The sequence below is a fragment of the Acipenser ruthenus genome, chromosome 48, assembly GCF_902713425.1.
Source record: "Acipenser ruthenus chromosome 48, fAciRut3.2 maternal haplotype, whole genome shotgun sequence".
NCBI lineage: Eukaryota > Metazoa > Chordata > Actinopteri > Acipenseriformes > Acipenseridae > Acipenser > Acipenser ruthenus.
Genome location: NC_081236.1, coordinates 4758007 through 4778224, shown reverse-complemented (window position 1 = coordinate 4778224; position 20218 = coordinate 4758007). Strand labels below are relative to the sequence as shown.

Here is a 20218-nt window from a genome sequence, read left to right as displayed (position 1 = left end):
CTCTGCCGTGTGAGGATTGCACCTGCCGTGACCCGGATTCGAACCGGGGTTGTTGCGGCCACAACGCAAAGTACTAACCACTATACGATCACGGCAAACTACCGAGAAGCTCGTGTTTGTTTTGTCAGCTGGGCACTCCGTGCTACACACACGGCAGAACAATTGCAGCAGGTCGCTGCTATGTGTTTTGTTTTATTGTTTTCATTAGGCTACTTTCATTTTTAGAATCTTTCGTTTCTTTCCTTGCGCCAATCAGAGGATGATCCCCCTTTACCTGGCTCATTTCAAAGGCTGGTTTTAAAGACAAGGGGGAGCGGAATAGGAAGCAGGATGTAAGGGAACGGGAGGCTCTCGTGACGGCGGCGGTATGGCTGGTCGGCAGCCTGTGCTATGGCGGTGTGTTTACAATGATTCCGTGTGTGGTGTCCGAGTAGCGGCAGTAGTATTGAAGTGTAGCAGGTCTTTATATACAGATAGCGAAATTTATGTTATTTTCACTACGCCACCGTGTGTTTATTGAGGACAAGGACCTCGAGTGGTTGGTTCCCGCACAAACTCTTTTATCCAGGAGAAACCAAGCAATCATACTCCAAAAATAATCTTTACAAGTTTTAATTAATAATTGTTTTCAAAATCTCAAGCACATTAACAACAATGTAAACAATATGACAATTCCACTTTCACTTCACCATCTAACAATTGTCTAGTAGGTACATATAGAGCTGATACAATTAAACAAACTCTTAATCTAGCAGTTTCTTATAGTGAAGTTAATTCAACTAGTTACCACATATTATAGTATTGCAGTTTATATAAAATACTTGGATCTATCAGTTTTTTATAGTAAGGTTAATTAACCAGTTCAGCAAATCTGTTCTTTTTGTGGTACATACAAAGTAGACAACAACGTCAGCACTTGAATGGTCTCGTTACAATCTAGATTACATTTGTAAAGTACACAGTACCAATTTCCCCCAATCTATTTAAAATGAATATATAAAACAGCTGCGTGCTCGCAAGAATAAAATAAAATATAACAAATTGCAGTGCATCCCTTTGCAAAACAACGAAACACAGTTTTGTTTTGTTTATTTTTATGTGTATGTATGCATATCGAAACTAAATCCTATCTTAACAAGTTTCCTCATTTATAGCGACCACCTCTCGATGCCCATAGAAATGCTAGCCGCCAGGTAAAGCAAATCAGACTGCCCCTAACAGGCACACAGCAAGGTGACACTAATTCCTCAATACAGAGCATCTAGGTCTACGCTTCTTTGGAAGCTCGTGGAACCAAATCGCCGCCAGCATTTGGCTGTTTAATCTAGGGGTATGATTCTTGCTTCGGGTGCGCGAGTTCCCGGGTTCAAATCCCGGATGTGTCCGTGTTCAATATCTTGCATTACACTTTTCTAATTACGATGCATTGCCGGGAAGGCGCTCAATCACGTGACTGAAAAAGACTGAAAAATCAGTCACCGAGAGCTCTGCTTGCCCACTCGTTAAATCAGGACTGCCATCTTTGTGTACACAGGGAATCAAATGCTTAAAAATTCAACAGAAGTCTCACATAACAGATTATAAAACCATTCATTTCACAGTTGCTGTACATCATACAGCAATGACTATTTTGGTAACATATGTTTGATTTTTTTCATGCGCCCATGTGTGTCTAAAACAATCCGGCTGCAGTAAGTTTTATCAGATGGTTGTTTAATTTTAAATATTTGATTTTGCAGCGCATGTAACTGCAACGCCATTGTTATGTGGCAGGACGAACAACAGGACCATATCAATCCTTTGAATGTGATTAATCATTCAACTCACGCTTCCATACATATTTGCAGTTTTCCCGACAACGCATTATCAATGCATGATTCCAAATGAACACATTCGTTTGATGGGGCTTAATGTAGTGACTAATATCACCTCACAGATCATTATAACTCACAGTGATACTTTCAAAGTTATGCTTTTAAGACTATTAACCAGTAAGGCAAATTAGTTGGGGAATGTATTACGCTTTATTCCAATGTTAAATGAAAAAGTTCAAAAAAGACTTGCGTTGGCCGGGAATCGAACCCGGGTCAACTGCTTGGAAGGCAGCTATGCTCACCACTATACCACCAACGCCTCCGTTCTCAAAATCACCTTCAAAGATTGAATTAAGCCACTGTAACGTTGGCTGCTGGGACAGGTCCCGTCTTGCCTCTACTCGATAAGCGTTAATACAGCGACTGGTGTTTGTGGGAGATTTTTATGGTGTTTATAGATTGATTATTTCTGTAATTATTATTTCGTACACAGCAGGCTGGTGTGCATCATGCCTGTACTAACACGATGAAGCAATTATTGTATTCTATTTTTTTTCAAAAAGGTGCATGCCATGAAGATGGCGTGTGAAAAAAAAGAACAAGCTTCTCTGCCGTGTGAGGATTGCACCTGCCGTGACCCGGATACGATCCGGGGTTGTTGCGGCCACAACGCAAAGTACTAACCACTATACGATCACGGCGAACTACCGAGAAGCTCGTGTTTGTTTTGTCAGCTGGGCACTCCGTGCTACACACACGGCAGAACAATTGCAGCAGGTCGCTGCTATGTGTTTTGTTTTATTGTTTTAATTAGGCTACTTTCATTTTTAGAATCTTTCGTTTCTTTCCCTGCGCCAATCAGAGGATGATTCCCCTTTACCTGGCTCATTTCAAAGGCTGGTTTTAAAGACAAGGGGGAGCGGAATAGGAAGCAGGATGTAAGGGAACGGGAGGCTCTCGTGACGGCGGCGGTTTGGCTGGTCGGCAGCCTGTGCTATGGCGGTGTGTTTACAATGATTCCGTGTGTGGTGTCCGAGTAGCGGCAGTAGTATTGAAGTGTAGCAGGTCTTTACATACAGATAGCGAAATTTATGTTATTTTCACTACGCCACCGTGTGTTTATTGAGGACAAGGACCTCGAGTGGTTGGTTCCCGCACAAACTCTTTTATCCAGGAGACATCAAGCAATCATACTCCAAAAATAATCTTTACAAGTTTTAATTAATAATTGTTTTCAAAATCTCAAGCACATTAACAACAATGTAAACAATATGACAATTCCACTTTCACTTCACCATCTAACAATTGTCTAGTAGATACATATAGAGCTGATACAATTAAACAAACTCTTAATCTAGCAGTTTCTTATAGTGAAGTTAATTCAACTAGTTACCACATATTATAGTATTGCAGTTTATATAAAATACTTGGATCTATCAGTTTTTTATAGTAAGGTTAATTAACCAGTTCAGCAAATCTGTTCTTTTTGTGGTACATACAAAGTAGACAACAACGTCAGCACTTGAATGGTCTCGTTACAATCTAGATTACATTTGTAAAGTACACAGTACCAATTTCCCCCAATCTATTTAAAATGAATATATAAAACAGCTGCGTGCTCGCAAGAATAAAATAAAATATAACAAATTGCAGTGCATCCCTTTGCAAAACAACGAAACACAGTTTTGTTTTGTTTATTTTTTATGTATGTATATCGAAACTAAATCCTATCTTAACAAGTTTCCTCATTTATAGCGACCACCTCTCGATGCCCATAGAAATGCTAGCCTCCAGGTAAAGCAAATCAGACTGCCCCTAACAGGCACACAGCAAGTGACACAAATTCCTCAATACAGAGCATCTAGGTCTACGCTTCTTTGGAAGCTCGTGGAACCAAATCGCCGCCAGCATTTGGCTGTTTAATCTAGGGGTATGATTCTTGCTTCGGGTGCGCGAGTTCCCGGGTTCAAATCCCGGATGTGTCCGTGTTCAATATCTTGCATTCCACTTTTCTAATTACGATGCATTGCCGGGAAGGCGCTCAATCACGTGACTGAAAAAGACTGACAAATCAGTCACCGAGAGCTCTGCTTGCCCACTCGTTAAATCAGGACTGCCATCTTTGTGTACACAGGGAATCAAATGCTTAAAAATTCAACAGAAGTCTCACATAACAGATTATAAAACCATTCATTTCACAGTTGCTGTACATCATACAGCAATGACTATTTTGGTAACATATGTTTGATTTTTTTCATGCGCCCATGTGTGTCTAAAACAATCCGGCTGCAGTAAGTTTTATCAGATGGTTGTTTAATTTTAAATATTTGATTTTGCAGCGCATGTAATTGCAACGCCATTGTTATGTGGCAGGACGAACAACAGGACCATATCAATCCTTTGAATGTGATTAATCATTCAACTCACGCTTCCATACATATTTGCAGTTTTCCCGACAACGCATTATCAATGCATGATTCCAAATGAACACATTCGTTTGATGGGGCTTAATGTAGTGACTAATATCACCTCACAGATCATTATAACTCACAGTGATACTTTCAAAGTTATGCTTTTAAGACTATTAACCAGTAAGGCAAATTAGTTGGGGAATGTATTACGCTTTATTCCAATGTTAAATGAAAAAGTTCAAAAAAGACTTGCGTTGGCCGGGAATTGAACCCGGGTCAACTGCTTGGAAGGCAGCTATGCTCACCACTATACCACCAACGCCTCCGTTCTCAAAATCACCTTCAAAGATTGAATTAAGCCACTGTAACGTTGGCTGCTGGGACAGGTCCCGTCTTGCCTCTACTCGATAAGCGTTAATACAGCGACTGGTGTTTGTGGGAGATTTTTATGGTGTTTATAGATTGATTATTTCTGTAATTATTATTTCGTACACAGCAGGCTGGTGTGCATCATGCCTGTACTAACACGATGAAGCAATTATTGTATTCTATTTTCTTTCAAAAAGGTGCATGCCATGAAGATGGCGTGTGAAAAAAAAGAACAAGCTTCTCTGCCGTGTGAGGATTGCACCTGCCGTGACCCGGATTCGAACCGGGGTTGTTGCGGCCACAACGCAAAGTACTAACCACTATACGATCACGGCGAACTACCGAGAAGCTCGTGTTTGTTTTGTCAGCTGGGCACTCCGTGCTACACACACGGCAGAACAATTGCAGCAGGTCGCTGCTATGTGTTTTGTTTTATTGTTTTAATTAGGCTACTTTCATTTTTAGAATCTTTCGTTTCTTTCCCTGCGCCAATCAGAGGATGATTCCCCTTTACCTGGCTCATTTCAAAGGCTGGTTTTAAAGACAAGGGGGAGCGGAATAGGAAGCAGGATGTAAGGGAATGGGAGGCTCTCGTGACGGCGGCGGTATGGCTGGTCGGCAGCCTGTGCTATGGCGGTGTGTTTACAATGATTCCGTGTGTGGTGTCCGAGTAGCGGCAGTAGTATTGAAGTGTAGCAGGTCTTTATATACAGATAGCGAAATTTATGTTATTTTCACTACGCCACCGTGTGTTTATTGAGGAGAAGGACCTCGAGTGGTTGGTTCCCGCACAAACTCTTTTATCCAGGAGAAATCAAGCAATCATACTCCAAAAATAATCTTTACAAGTTTTAATTAATAATTGTTTTCAAAATCTCAAGCACATTAACAACAATGTAAACAATATGACAATTCCACTTTCACATCACCATCTAACAATTGTCTAGTAGGTACATATAGAGATGATACAATTAAACAAACTCTTAAACTAGCAGTTTCTTATAGTGAAGTTAATTCAACTAGTTACCACATATTATAGTATTGCAGTTTATATAAAATACTTGGATCTATCAGTTTTTTATAGTAAGGTTAATTAACCAGTTCAGCAAATCTGTTCTTTTTGTGGTACATACAAAGTAGACAACAACGTCAGCACTTGAATGGTCTCGTTACAATCTAGATTACATTTGTAAAGTACACAGTACCAATTTCCCCCAATCTATTTAAAATGAATATATAAAACAGCTGCGTGCTCGCAAGAATAAAATAAAATATAACAAATTGCAGTGCATCCCTTTGCAAAACAACGAAACACAGTTTTGTTTTGTTTATTTTTTATGTATGCATATCGAAACTAAATCCTATTTTAACAAGTTTCCTCATTTATAGCGACCACCTCTCGATGCCCATAGAAATGCTAGCCGCCAGGTAAAGCAAATCAGACTGCCCCTAACAGGCACACAGCAAGGTGACACTAATTCCTCAATACAGAGCATCTAGGTCTACGCTTCTTTGGAAGCTCGTGGAACCAAATTGCCGCCAGCATTTGTCTGTTTAATCTAGGGGTATGATTCTTGCTTCGGGTGCGCGAGTTCCCGGGTTCAAATCCCGGATGTGTCCGTGTTCAATATCTTGCATTCCACTTTTCTAATTACGATGCATTGCCGGGAAGGCGCTCAATCACGTGACTGAAAAAGACTGACAAATCAGTCACCGAGAGCTCTGCTTGCCCACTCGTTAAATCAGGACTGCCATCTTTGTGTACACAGGGAATCAAATGCTTAAAAATTCAACAGAAGTCTCACATAACAGATTATAAAACCATTCATTTCACAGTTGCAGTACATCATACAGCAAATGACTATTTTGGTAACATATGTTTCATTTTTTCATGCGCCCATGTGTGTCTAAAACAATCCGGCTGCAGTAAGTTTTATCAGATGGTTGTTTAATTTTAAATATTTGATTTTGCAGCGCATGTAACTGCAACGCCATTGTTATGTGGCAGGACGAACAACAGGACCATATCAATCCTTAGAATGTGATTAATCATTCAACTCACGCTTCCATACATATTTGCAGTTTTCCCGACAACGCATTATCAATGCATGATTCCAAATGAACACATTCGTTTGATGGGGATAATGTAGTGACTAATATCACCTCACAGATCATTATAACTCACAGTGATACTTTCAAAGTTATGCTTTTAAGACTATTAACCAGTAAGGCAAATTAGTTGGGGAATGTATTACGCTTTATTCCAGTGTTAAATGAAAAAGTTCAAAAAAGACTTGCGTTGGCCGGGAATCGAACCCGGGTCAACTGCTTGGAAGGCAGCTATGCTCACCACTATACCACCAACGCCTCCGTTCTCAAAATCACCTTCAAAGATTGAATTAAGCCACTGTAACGTTGGCTGCTGGGACAGGTCCCGTCTTGCCTCTACTCGATAAGCGTTAATACAGCGACTGGTGTTTGTGGGAGATTTTTATGGTGTTTATAGATTGATTATTTCTGTAATTATTATTTCGTACACAGCAGGCTGGTGTGCATCATGCCTGTACTAACACGATGAAGCAATTATTGTATTCTATTTTCTTTCAAAAAGGTGCATGCCATGAAGATGGCGTGTGAAAAAAAAGAACAAGCTTCTCTGCCGTGTGAGGATTGCACCTGCCGTGACCCGGATTCGAACCGGGGTTGTTGCGGCCACAACGCAAAGTACTAACCACTATACGATCACGGCGAACTACCGAGAAGCTCGTGTTTGTTTTGTCAGCTGGGCACTCCGTGCTACACACACGGCAGAACAATTGCAGCAGGTCGCTGCTATGTGTTTTGTTTTATTGTTTTAATTAGGCTACTTTCATTTTTAGAATCTTTCGTTTCTTTCCCTGCGCCAATCAGAGGATGATTCCCCTTTACCTGGCTCATTTCAAAGGCTGGTTTTAAAGACAAGGGGGAGCGGAATAGGAAGCAGGATGTAAGGGAATGGGAGGCTCTCGTGACGGCGGCGGTATGGCTGGTCGGCAGCCTGTGCTATGGCGGTGTGTTTACAATGATTCCGTGTGTGGTGTCCGAGTAGCGGCAGTAGTATTGAAGTGTAGCAGGTCTTTATATACAGATAGCGAAATTTATGTTATTTTCACTACGCCACCGTGTGTTTATTGAGGAGAAGGACCTCGAGTGGTTGGTTCCCGCACAAACTCTTTTATCCAGGAGAAATCAAGCAATCATACTCCAAAAATAATCTTTACAAGTTTTAATTAATAATTGTTTTCAAAATCTCAAGCACATTAACAACAATGTAAACAATATGACAATTCCACTTTCACTTCACCATCTAACAATTGTCTAGTAGGTACATATAGAGATGATACAATTAAACAAACTCTTAATCTAGCAGTTTCTTATAGTGAAGTTAATTCAACTAGTTACCACATATTATAGTATTGCAGTTTATATAAAATACTTGGATCTATCAGTTTTTTATAGTAAGGTTAATTAACCAGTTCAGCAAATCTGTTCTTTTTGTGGTACATACAAAGTAGACAACAACGTCAGCACTTGAATGGTCTCGTTACAATCTAGATTACATTTGTAAAGTACACAGTACCAATTTCCCCCAATCTATTTAAAATGAATATATAAAACAGCTGCGTGCTCGCAAGAATAAAATAAAATATAACAAATTGCAGTGCATCCCTTTGCAAAACAACGAAACACAGTTTTGTTTTGTTTATTTTTTATGTATGCATATCGAAACTAAATCCTATCTTAACAAGTTTCCTCATTTATAGCGACCACCTCTCGATGCCCATAGAAATGCTAGCCGCCAGGTAAAGCAAATCAGACTGCCCCTAACAGGCACACAGCAAGGTGACACAAATTCCTCAATACAGAGCTTCTAGGTCTACGCTTCTTTGGAAGCTCGTGGAACCAAATTGCCGCCAGCATTTGGCTGTTTAATCTAGGGGTATGATTCTTGCTTCGGGTGCGCGAGTTCCCGGGTTCAAATCCCGGATGTGTCCGTGTTCAATATCTTGCATTACACTTTTCTAATTACGATGCATTGCCGGGAAGGCGCTCAATCACGTGACTGAAAAAGACTGACAAATCAGTCACCGAGAGCTCTGCTTGCCCACTCGTTAAATCAGGACTGCCATCTTTGTGTACACAGGGAATCAAATGCTTAAAAATTCAACAGAAGTCTCACATAACAGATTATAAAACCATTCATTTCACAGTTGCAGTACATCATACAGCAAATGACTATTTTGGTAACATATGTTTCTTTTTTTCATGCGCCCATGTGTGTCTAAAACAATCCGGCTGCAGTAAGTTTTATCAGATGGTTGTTTAATTTTAAATATTTGATTTTGCAGCGCATGTAACTGCAACGCCATTGTTATGTGGCAGGACGAACAACAGGACCATATCAATCCTTAGAATGTGATTAATCATTCAACTCACGCTTCCATACATATTTGCAGTTTTCCCGACAACGCATTATCAATGCATGATTCCAAATGAACACATTCGTTTGATGGGGATAATGTAGTGACTAATATCACCTCACAGATCATTATAACTCACAGTGATACTTTCAAAGTTATGCTTTTAAGACTATTAACCAGTAAGGCAAATTAGTTGGGGAATGTATTACGCTTTATTCCAGTGTTAAATGAAAAAGTTCAAAAAAGACTTGCGTTGGCCGGGAATCGAACCCGGGTCAACTGCTTGGAAGGCAGCTATGCTCACCACTATACCACCAACGCCTCCGTTCTCAAAATCACCTTCAAAGATTGAATTAAGCCACTGTAACGTTGGCTGCTGGGACAGGTCCCGTCTTGCCTCTACTCGATAAGCGTTAATACAGCGACTGGTGTTTGTGGGAGATTTTTATGGTGTTTATAGATTGATTATTTCTGTAATTATTATTTCGTACACAGCAGGCTGGTGTGCATCATGCCTGTACTAACACGATGAAGCAATTATTGTATTCTATTTTCTTTCAAAAAGGTGCATGCCATGAAGATGGCGTGTGAAAAAAAAGAACAAGCTTCTCTGCCGTGTGAGGATTGCACCTGCCGTGACCCGGATTCGAACCGGGGTTGTTGCGGCCACAACGCAAAGTACTAACCACTATACGATCACGGCGAACTACCGAGAAGCTCGTGTTTGTTTTGTCAGCTGGGCACTCCGTGCTACACACACGGCAGAACAATTGCAGCAGGTCGCTGCTATGTGTTTTGTTTTATTGTTTTAATTAGGCTACTTTCATTTTTAGAATCTTTCGTTTCTTTCCCTGCGCCAATCAGAGGATGATTCCCCTTTACCTGGCTCATTTCAAAGGCTGGTTTTAAAGACAAGGGGGAGCGGAATAGGAAGCAGGATGTAAGGGAATGGGAGGCTCTCGTGACGGCGGCGGTATGGCTGGTCGGCAGCCTGTGCTATGGCGGTGTGTTTACAATGATTCCGTGTGTGGTGTCCGAGTAGCGGCAGTAGTATTGAAGTGTAGCAGGTCTTTATATACAGATAGCGAAATTTATGTTATTTTCACTACGCCACCGTGTGTTTATTGAGGAGAAGGACCTCGAGTGGTTGGTTCCCGCACAAACTCTTTTATCCAGGAGAAATCAAGCAATCATACTCCAAAAATAATCTTTACAAGTTTTAATTAATAATTGTTTTCAAAATCTCAAGCACATTAACAACAATGTAAACAATATGACAATTCCACTTTCACTTCACCATCTAACAATTGTCTAGTAGGTACATATAGAGATGATACAATTAAACAAACTCTTAATCTAGCAGTTTCTTATAGTGAAGTTAATTCAACTAGTTACCACATATTATAGTATTGCAGTTTATATAAAATACTTGGATCTATCAGTTTTTTATAGTAAGGTTAATTAACCAGTTCAGCAAATCTGTTCTTTTTGTGGTACATACAAAGTAGACAACAACGTCAGCACTTGAATGGTCTCGTTACAATCTAGATTACATTTGTAAAGTACACAGTACCAATTTCCCCCAATCTATTTAAAATGAATATATAAAACAGCTGCGTGCTCGCAAGAATAAAATAAAATATAACAAATTGCAGTGCATCCCTTTGCAAAACAACGAAACACAGTTTTGTTTTGTTTATTTTTTATGTATGCATATCGAAACTAAATCCTATCTTAACAAGTTTCCTCATTTATAGCGACCACCTCTCGATGCCCATAGAAATGCTAGCCGCCAGGTAAAGCAAATCAGACTGCCCCTAACAGGCACACAGCAAGGTGACACAAATTCCTCAATACAGAGCTTCTAGGTCTACGCTTCTTTGGAAGCTCGTGGAACCAAATTGCCGCCAGCATTTGGCTGTTTAATCTAGGGGTATGATTCTTGCTTCGGGTGCGCGAGTTCCCGGGTTCAAATCCCGGATGTGTCCGTGTTCAATATCTTGCATTACACTTTTCTAATTACGATGCATTGCCGGGAAGGCGCTCAATCACGTGACTGAAAAAGACTGACAAATCAGTCACCGAGAGCTCTGCTTGCCCACTCGTTAAATCAGGACTGCCATCTTTGTGTACACAGGGAATCAAATGCTTAAAAATTCAACAGAAGTCTCACATAACAGATTATAAAACCATTCATTTCACAGTTGCAGTACATCATACAGCAAATGACTATTTTGGTAACATATGTTTCTTTTTTTCATGCGCCCATGTGTGTCTAAAACAATCCGGCTGCAGTAAGTTTTATCAGATGGTTGTTTAATTTTAAATATTTGATTTTGCAGCGCATGTAACTGCAACGCCATTGTTATGTGGCAGGACGAACAACAGGACCATATCAATCCTTAGAATGTGATTAATCATTCAACTCACGCTTCCATACATATTTGCAGTTTTCCCGACAACGCATTATCAATGCATGATTCCAAATGAACACATTCGTTTGATGGGGATAATGTAGTGACTAATATCACCTCACAGATCATTATAACTCACAGTGATACTTTCAAAGTTATGCTTTTAAGACTATTAACCAGTAAGGCAAATTAGTTGGGGAATGTATTACGCTTTATTCCAGTGTTAAATGAAAAAGTTCAAAAAAGACTTGCGTTGGCCGGGAATCGAACCCGGGTCAACTGCTTGGAAGGCAGCTATGCTCACCACTATACCACCAACGCCTCCGTTCTCAAAATCACCTTCAAAGATTGAATTAAGCCACTGTAACGTTGGCTGCTGGGACAGGTCCCGTCTTGCCTCTACTCGATAAGCGTTAATACAGCGACTGGTGTTTGTGGGAGATTTTTATGGTGTTTATAGATTGATTATTTCTGTAATTATTATTTCATACACAGCAGGCTGGTGTGCATCATGCCTGTACTAACACGATGAAGCAATTATTGTATTCTATTTTCTTTCAAAAAGGTGCATGCCATGAAGATGGCGTGTGAAAAAAAAGAACAAGCTTCTCTGCCGTGTGAGGATTGCACCTGCCGTGACCCGGATTCGAACCGGAGTTTTTGCGGCCACAACGCAAAGTACTAACCACTATACGATCACGGCGAACTACCGAGAAGCTCGTGTTTGTTTTGTCAGCTGGGCACTCCGTGCTACACACACGGCAGAACAATTGCAGCAGGTCGCTGCTATGTGTTTTGTTTTATTGTTTTAATTAGGCTACTTTCATTTTTAGAATCTTTCGTTTCTTTCCCTGCGCCAATCAGAGGATGATTCCCCTTTACCTGGCTCATTTCAAAGGCTGGTTTTAAAGACAAGGGGGAGCGGAATAGGAAGCAGGATGTAAGGGAATGGGAGGCTCTCGTGACGGCGGCGGTATGGCTGGTCGGCAGCCTGTGCTATGGCGGTGTGTTTACAATGATTCCGTGTGTGGTGTCCGAGTAGCGGCAGTAGTATTGAAGTGTAGCAGGTCTTTATATACAGATAGCGAAATTTATGTTATTTTCACTACGCCACCGTGTGTTTATTGAGGAGAAGGACCTCGAGTGGTTGGTTCCCGCACAAACTCTTTTATCCAGGAGAAATCAAGCAATCATACTCCAAAAATAATCTTTACAAGTTTTAATTAATAATTGTTTTCAAAATCTCAAGCACATTAACAACAATGTAAACAATATGACAATTCCACTTTCACATCACCATCTAACAATTGTCTAGTAGGTACATATAGAGATGATACAATTAAACAAACTCTTAAACTAGCAGTTTCTTATAGTGAAGTTAATTCAACTAGTTACCACATATTATAGTATTGCAGTTTATATAAAATACTTGGATCTATCAGTTTTTTATAGTAAGGTTAATTAACCAGTTCAGCAAATCTGTTCTTTTTGTGGTACATACAAAGTAGACAACAACGTCAGCACTTGAATGGTCTCGTTACAATCTAGATTACATTTGTAAAGTACACAGTACCAATTTCCCCCAATCTATTTAAAATGAATATATAAAACAGCTGCGTGCTCGCAAGAATAAAATAAAATATAACAAATTGCAGTGCATCCCTTTGCAAAACAACGAAACACAGTTTTGTTTTGTTTATTTTTTATGTATGCATATCGAAACTAAATCCTATTTTAACAAGTTTCCTCATTTATAGCGACCACCTCTCGATGCCCATAGAAATGCTAGCCGCCAGGTAAAGCAAATCAGACTGCCCCTAACAGGCACACAGCAAGGTGACACTAATTCCTCAATACAGAGCATCTAGGTCTACGCTTCTTTGGAAGCTCGTGGAACCAAATTGCCGCCAGCATTTGTCTGTTTAATCTAGGGGTATGATTCTTGCTTCGGGTGCGCGAGTTCCCGGGTTCAAATCCCGGATGTGTCCGTGTTCAATATCTTGCATTACACTTTTCTAATTACGATGCATTGCCGGGAAGGCGCTCAATCACGTGACTGAAAAAGACTGACAAATCAGTCACCGAGAGCTCTGCTTGCCCACTCGTTAAATCAGGACTGCCATCTTTGTGTACACAGGGAATCAAATGCTTAACAATTCAACAGAAGTCTCACATAACAGATTATAAAACCATTCATTTCACAGTTGCAGTACATCATACAGCAAATGACTATTTTGGTAACATATGTTTCATTTTTTCATGCGCCCATGTGTGTCTAAAACAATCCGGCTGCAGTAAGTTTTATCAGATGGTTGTTTAATTTTAAATATTTGATTTTGCAGCGCATGTAACTGCAACGCCATTGTTATGTGGCAGGACGAACAACAGGACCATATCAATCCTTAGAATGTGATTAATCATTCAACTCACGCTTCCATACATATTTGCAGTTTTCCCGACAACGCATTATCAATGCATGATTCCAAATGAACACATTCGTTTGATGGGGATAATGTAGTGACTAATATCACCTCACAGATCATTATAACTCACAGTGATACTTTCAAAGTTATGCTTTTAAGACTATTAACCAGTAAGGCAAATTAGTTGGGGAATGTATTACGCTTTATTCCAGTGTTAAATGAAAAAGTTCAAAAAAGACTTGCGTTGGCCGGGAATCGAACCCGGGTCAACTGCTTGGAAGGCAGCTATGCTCACCACTATACCACCAACGCCTCCGTTCTCAAAATCACCTTCAAAGATTGAATTAAGCCACTGTAACGTTGGCTGCTGGGACAGGTCCCGTCTTGCCTCTACTCGATAAGCGTTAATACAGCGACTGGTGTTTGTGGGAGATTTTTATGGTGTTTATAGATTGATTATTTCTGTAATTATTATTTCGTACACAGCAGGCTGGTGTGCATCATGCCTGTACTAACACGATGAAGCAATTATTGTATTCTATTTTCTTTCAAAAAGGTGCATGCCATGAAGACGGCGTGTGAAAAAAAAGAACAAGCTTCTCTGCCGTGTGAGGATTGCACCTGCCGTGACCCGGATTCGAACCGGGGTTGTTGCGGCCACAACGCAAAGTACTAACCACTATACGATCACGGCGAACTACCGAGAAGCTCGTGTTTGTTTTGTCAGCTGGGCACTCCGTGCTACACACACGGCAGAACAATTGCAGCAGGTCGCTGCTATGTGTTTTGTTTTATTGTTTTAATTAGGCTACTTTCATTTTTAGAATCTTTCGTTTCTTTCCCTGCGCCAATCAGAGGATGATTCCCCTTTACCTGGCTCATTTCAAAGGCTGGTTTTAAAGACAAGGGGGAGCGGAATAGGAAGCAGGATGTAAGGGAATGGGAGGCTCTCGTGACGGCGGCGGTATGGCTGGTCGGCAGCCTGTGCTATGGCGGTGTGTTTACAATGATTCCGTGTGTGGTGTCCGAGTAGCGGCAGTAGTATTGAAGTGTAGCAGGTCTTTATATACAGATAGCGAAATTTATGTTATTTTCACTACGCCACCGTGTGTTTATTGAGGAGAAGGACCTCGAGTGGTTGGTTCCCGCACAAACTCTTTTATCCAGGAGAAATCAAGCAATCATACTCCAAAAATAATCTTTACAAGTTTTAATTAATAATTGTTTTCAAAATCTCAAGCACATTAACAACAATGTAAACAATATGACAATTCCACTTTCACATCACCATCTAACAATTGTCTAGTAGGTACATATAGAGATGATACAATTAAACAAACTCTTAATCTAGCAGTTTCTTATAGTGAAGTTAATTCAACTAGTTACCACATATTATAGTATTGCAGTTTATATAAAATACTTGGATCTATCAGTTTTTTATAGTAAGGTTAATTAACCAGTTCAGCAAATCTGTTCTTTTTGTGGTACATACAAAGTAGACAACAACGTCAGCACTTGAATGGTCTCGTTACAATCTAGATTACATTTGTAAAGTACACAGTACCAATTTCCCCCAATCTATTTAAAATGAATATATAAAACAGCTGCGTGCTCGCAAGAATAAAATAAAATATAACAAATTGCAGTGCATCCCTTTGCAAAACAACGAAACACAGTTTTGTTTTGTTTATTTTTTATGTATGCATATCGAAACTAAATCCTATCTTAACAAGTTTCCTCATTTATAGCGACCACCTCTCGATGCCCATAGAAATGCTAGCCGCCAGGTAAAGCAAATCAGACTGCCCCTAACAGGCACACAGCAAGGTGACACAAATTCCTCAATACAGAGCTTCTAGGTCTACGCTTCTTTGGAAGCTCGTGGAACCAAATTGCCGCCAGCATTTGGCTGTTTAATCTAGGGGTATGATTCTTGCTTCGGGTGCGCGAGTTCCCGGGTTCAAATCCCGGATGTGTCCGTGTTCAATATCTTGCATTACACTTTTCTAATTACGATGCATTGCCGGGAAGGCGCTCAATCACGTGACTGAAAAAGACTGACAAATCAGTCACCGAGAGCTCTGCTTGCCCACTCGTTAAATCAGGACTGCCATCTTTGTGTACACAGGGAATCAAATGCTTAAAAATTCAACAGAAGTCTCACATAACAGATTATAAAACCATTCATTTCACAGTTGCAGTACATCATACAGCAAATGACTATTTTGGTAACATATGTTTCTTTTTTTCATGCGCCCATGTGTGTCTAAAACAATCCGGCTGCAGTAAGTTTTATCAGATGGTTGTTTAATTTTAAATATTTGATTTTGCAGCGCATGTAACTGCAACGCCATTGTTATGTGGCAGGACGAACAACAGGACCATATCAATCCTTAGAATGTGATTAATCATTCAACTCACGCTTCCATACATATTTGCAGTTTTCCCGACAACGCATTATCAATGCATGATTCCAAATGAACACATTCGTTTGATGGGGATAATGTAGTGACTAATATCACCTCACAGATCATTATAACTCACAGTGATACTTTCAAAGTTATGCTTTTAAGACTATTAACCAGTAAGGCAAATTAGTTGGGGAATGTATTACGCTTTATTCCAGTGTTAAATGAAAAAGTTCAAAAAAGACTTGCGTTGGCCGGGAATCGAACCCGGGTCAACTGCTTGGAAGGCAGCTATGCTCACCACTATACCACCAACGCCTCCGTTCTCAAAATCACCTTCAAAGATTGAATTAAGCCACTGTAACGTTGGCTGCTGGGACAGGTCCCGTCTTGCCTCTACTCGATAAGCGTTAATACAGCGACTGGTGTTTGTGGGAGATTTTTATGGTGTTTATAGATTGATTATTTCTGTAATTATTATTTCATACACAGCAGGCTGGTGTGCATCATGCCTGTACTAACACGATGAAGCAATTATTGTATTCTATTTTCTTTCAAAAAGGTGCATGCCATGAAGATGGCGTGTGAAAAAAAAGAACAAGCTTCTCTGCCGTGTGAGGATTGCACCTGCCGTGACCCGGATTCGAACCGGAGTTTTTGCGGCCACAACGCAAAGTACTAACCACTATACGATCACGGCGAACTACCGAGAAGCTCGTGTTTGTTTTGTCAGCTGGGCACTCCGTGCTACACACACGGCAGAACAATTGCAGCAGGTCGCTGCTATATGTTTTGTTTTATTGTTTTAATTAGGCTACTTTCATTTTTAGAATCTTTCGTTTCTTTCCCTGCGCCAATCAGAGGATGATTCCTCTTTACCTGGCTCATTTCAAAGGCTGGTTTTAAAGACAAGGGGGAGCGGAATAGGAAGCAGGATGTAAGGGAACGGGAGGCTCTCGTGACGGCGGCGGTATGGCTGGCCGGCAGCCTGTGCTATGGCGGTGTGTTTACAATGATTCCGTGTGTGGTGTCCGAGTAGCGGCAGTAGTATTGAAGTGTAGCAGGTCTTTATATACAGATAGCGAAATTTATGTTATTTTCACTACGCCACCGTGTGTTTATTGAGGACAAGGACCTCGAGTGGTTGGTTCCCGCACAAACTCTTTTATCCAGGAGAAATCAAGCAATCATACTCCAAAAATAATCTTTACAAGTTTTAATTAATAATTGTTTTCAAAATCTCAAGCACATTAACAACAATGTAAACAATATGACAATTCCACTTTCACTTCACCATCTAACAATTGTCTAGTAGGTACATATAGAGATGATACAATTAAACAAACTCTTAATCTAGCAGTTTCTTATAGTGAAGTTAATTCAACTAGTTACCACATATTATAGTATTGCAGTTTATATAAAATACTTGGATCTATCAGTTTTTTATAGTAAGGTTAATTAACCAGTTCAGCAAATCTGTTCTTTTTGTGGTACATACAAAGTGGACAACAACGTCAGCACTTGAATGGTCTCGTTACAATCTAGATTACATTTGTAAAGTACACAGTACCAATTTCCCCCAATCTATTTAAAATGAATATATAAAACAGCTGCGTGCTCGCAAGAATAAAATAAAATATAACAAATTGCAGTGCATCCCTTTGCAAAACAACGAAACACAGTTTTGTTTTGTTTATTTTTTATGTATGTATATCGAAACTAAATCCTATCTTAACAAGTTTCCTCATTTATAGCGACCACCTCTCGATGCCCATAGAAATGCTAGCCTCCAGGTAAAGCAAATCAGACTGCCCCTAACAGGCACACAGCAAGTGACACAAATTCCTCAATACAGAGCATCTAGGTCTACGCTTCTTTGGAAGCTCGTGGAACCAAATCGCCGCCAGCATTTGGCTGTTTAATCTAGGGGTATGATTCTTGCTTCGGGTGCGCGAGTTCCCGGGTTCAAATCCCGGATGTGTCCGTGTTCAATATCTTGCATTCCACTTTTCTAATTACGATGCATTGCCGGGAAGGCGCTCAATCACGTGACTGAAAAAGACTGACAAATCAGTCACCGAGAGCTCTGCTTGCCCACTCGTTAAATCAGGACTGCCATCTTTGTGTACACAGGGAATCAAATGCTTAAAAATTCAACAGAAGTCTCACATAACAGATTATAAAACCATTCATTTCACAGTTGCTGTACATCATACAGCAATGACTATTTTGGTAACATATGTTTGATTTTTTTCATGCGCCCATGTGTGTCTAAAACAATCCGGCTGCAGTAAGTTTTATCAGATGGTTGTTTAATTTTAAATATTTGATTTTGCAGCGCATGTAACTGCAACGCCATTGTTATGTGGCAGGACGAACAACAGGACCATATCAATCCTTTGAATGTGATTAATCATTCAACTCACGCTTCCATACATATTTGCAGTTTTCCCGACAACGCATTATCAATGCATGATTCCAAATGAACACATTCGTTTGATGGGGCTTAATGTAGTGACTAATATCACCTCACAGATCATTATAACTCACAGTGATACTTTCAAAGTTATGCTTTTAAGACTATTAACCAGTAAGGCAAATTAGTTGGGGAATGTATTACGCTTTATTCCAATGTTAAATGAAAAAGTTCAAAAAAGACTTGCGTTGGCCGGGAATCGAACCCGGGTCAACTGCTTGGAAGGCAGCTATGCTCACCACTATACCACCAACGGCTCCGTTCTCAAAATCACCTTCAAAGATTGAATTAAGCCACTGTAACGTTGGCTGCTGGGACAGGTCCCGTCTTGCCTCTACTCGATAAGCGTTAATACAGCGACTGGTGTTTGTGGGAGATTTTTATGGTGTTTATAGATTGATTATTTCTGTAATTATTATTTCGTACACAGCAGGCTGGTGTGCATCATGCCTGTACTAACACGATGAAGCAATTATTGTATTCTATTTTCTTTCAAAAAGGTGCATGCCATGAAGATGGCGTGTGAAAAAAAAGAACAAGCTTCTCTGCCGTGTGAGGATTGCACCTGCCGTGACCCGGATTCGAACCGGGGTTGTTGCGGCCATAAAGCAAAGTACTAACCACTATACGATCACGGCGAACTACCGAGAAGCTCGTGTTTGTTTTGTCAGCTGGGCACTCCGTGCTACACACACGGCAGAACAATTGCAGCAGGTCGCTGCTATGTGTTTTGTTTTATTGCTTTAATTAGGCTACTTTCATTTTTAGAATCTTTCGTTTCTTTCCCTGCGCCAATCAGAGGATGATTCCCCTTTACCTGGCTCATTTCAAAGGCTGGTTTTAAAGACAAGGGGGAGCGGAATAGGAAGCAGGATGTAAGGGAATGGGAGGCTCTCGTGACGGCGGCGGTATGGCTGGTCGGCAGCCTGTGCTATGGCGGTGTGTTTACAATGATTCCGTGTGTGGTGTCCGAGTAGCGGCAGTAGTATTGAAGTGTAGCAGGTCTTTATATACAGATAGCGAAATTTATGTTATTTTCACTACGCCACCGTGTGTTTATTGAGGAGAAGGACCTCGAGTGGTTGGTTCCCGCACAAACTCTTTTATCCAGGAGAAATCAAGCAATCATACTCCAAAAATAATCTTTACAAGTTTTAATTAATAATTGTTTTCAAAATCTCAAGCACATTAACAACAATGTAAACAATATGACAATTCCACTTTCACATCACCATCTAACAATTGTCTAGTAGGTACATATAGAGATGATACAATTAAACAAACTCTTAATCTAGCAGTTTCTTATAGTGAAGTTAATTCAACTAGTTACCACATATTATAGTATTGCAGTTTATATAAAATACTTGGATCTATCAGTTTTTTATAGTAAGGTTAATTAACCAGTTCAGCAAATCTGTTCTTTTTGTGGTACATACAAAGTAG

At 40.2% G+C, this 20218-nt stretch overlaps 15 non-coding genes across 15 annotated transcripts; all 15 read right to left on the bottom strand.

Annotated features, from left to right (window-relative positions):
* Nucleotides 1-23: 23 nt before the first annotated feature.
* Nucleotides 24-95, bottom strand: trnah-gug (transfer RNA histidin (anticodon GUG)). Its single transcript has one exon. It is a non-coding gene; the product is annotated as a tRNA-His (tRNA).
* Nucleotides 96-2061: 1966 nt separating this feature from the next.
* Nucleotides 2062-2133, bottom strand: trnag-ucc (transfer RNA glycine (anticodon UCC)). Its single transcript has one exon. It is a non-coding gene; the product is annotated as a tRNA-Gly (tRNA).
* A 2342-nt stretch (nt 2134-4475) lies between these two features.
* On the bottom strand, nt 4476-4547 carry trnag-ucc (transfer RNA glycine (anticodon UCC)). Its single transcript has one exon. It is a non-coding gene; the product is annotated as a tRNA-Gly (tRNA).
* Nucleotides 4548-4857: 310 nt separating this feature from the next.
* Nucleotides 4858-4929, bottom strand: trnah-gug (transfer RNA histidin (anticodon GUG)). Its single transcript has one exon. It is a non-coding gene; the product is annotated as a tRNA-His (tRNA).
* A 1960-nt stretch (nt 4930-6889) lies between these two features.
* Nucleotides 6890-6961, bottom strand: trnag-ucc (transfer RNA glycine (anticodon UCC)). Its single transcript has one exon. It is a non-coding gene; the product is annotated as a tRNA-Gly (tRNA).
* A 310-nt stretch (nt 6962-7271) lies between these two features.
* Nucleotides 7272-7343, bottom strand: trnah-gug (transfer RNA histidin (anticodon GUG)). Its single transcript has one exon. It is a non-coding gene; the product is annotated as a tRNA-His (tRNA).
* A 1960-nt stretch (nt 7344-9303) lies between these two features.
* On the bottom strand, nt 9304-9375 carry trnag-ucc (transfer RNA glycine (anticodon UCC)). The gene has a single exon. It is a non-coding gene; the product is annotated as a tRNA-Gly (tRNA).
* Nucleotides 9376-9685: 310 nt separating this feature from the next.
* Nucleotides 9686-9757, bottom strand: trnah-gug (transfer RNA histidin (anticodon GUG)). The gene has a single exon. It is a non-coding gene; the product is annotated as a tRNA-His (tRNA).
* Nucleotides 9758-11717: 1960 nt separating this feature from the next.
* On the bottom strand, nt 11718-11789 carry trnag-ucc (transfer RNA glycine (anticodon UCC)). The gene has a single exon. It is a non-coding gene; the product is annotated as a tRNA-Gly (tRNA).
* A 310-nt stretch (nt 11790-12099) lies between these two features.
* On the bottom strand, nt 12100-12171 carry trnah-gug (transfer RNA histidin (anticodon GUG)). The gene has a single exon. It is a non-coding gene; the product is annotated as a tRNA-His (tRNA).
* A 1960-nt stretch (nt 12172-14131) lies between these two features.
* Nucleotides 14132-14203, bottom strand: trnag-ucc (transfer RNA glycine (anticodon UCC)). Its single transcript has one exon. It is a non-coding gene; the product is annotated as a tRNA-Gly (tRNA).
* A 310-nt stretch (nt 14204-14513) lies between these two features.
* Nucleotides 14514-14585, bottom strand: trnah-gug (transfer RNA histidin (anticodon GUG)). The gene has a single exon. It is a non-coding gene; the product is annotated as a tRNA-His (tRNA).
* Nucleotides 14586-16545: 1960 nt separating this feature from the next.
* trnag-ucc (transfer RNA glycine (anticodon UCC)) lies at nt 16546-16617 on the bottom strand. Its single transcript has one exon. It is a non-coding gene; the product is annotated as a tRNA-Gly (tRNA).
* A 310-nt stretch (nt 16618-16927) lies between these two features.
* Nucleotides 16928-16999, bottom strand: trnah-gug (transfer RNA histidin (anticodon GUG)). The gene has a single exon. It is a non-coding gene; the product is annotated as a tRNA-His (tRNA).
* Nucleotides 17000-18959: 1960 nt separating this feature from the next.
* On the bottom strand, nt 18960-19032 carry trnag-ucc (transfer RNA glycine (anticodon UCC)). The gene has a single exon. It is a non-coding gene; the product is annotated as a tRNA-Gly (tRNA).
* Nucleotides 19033-20218: the final 1186 nt, after the last annotated feature.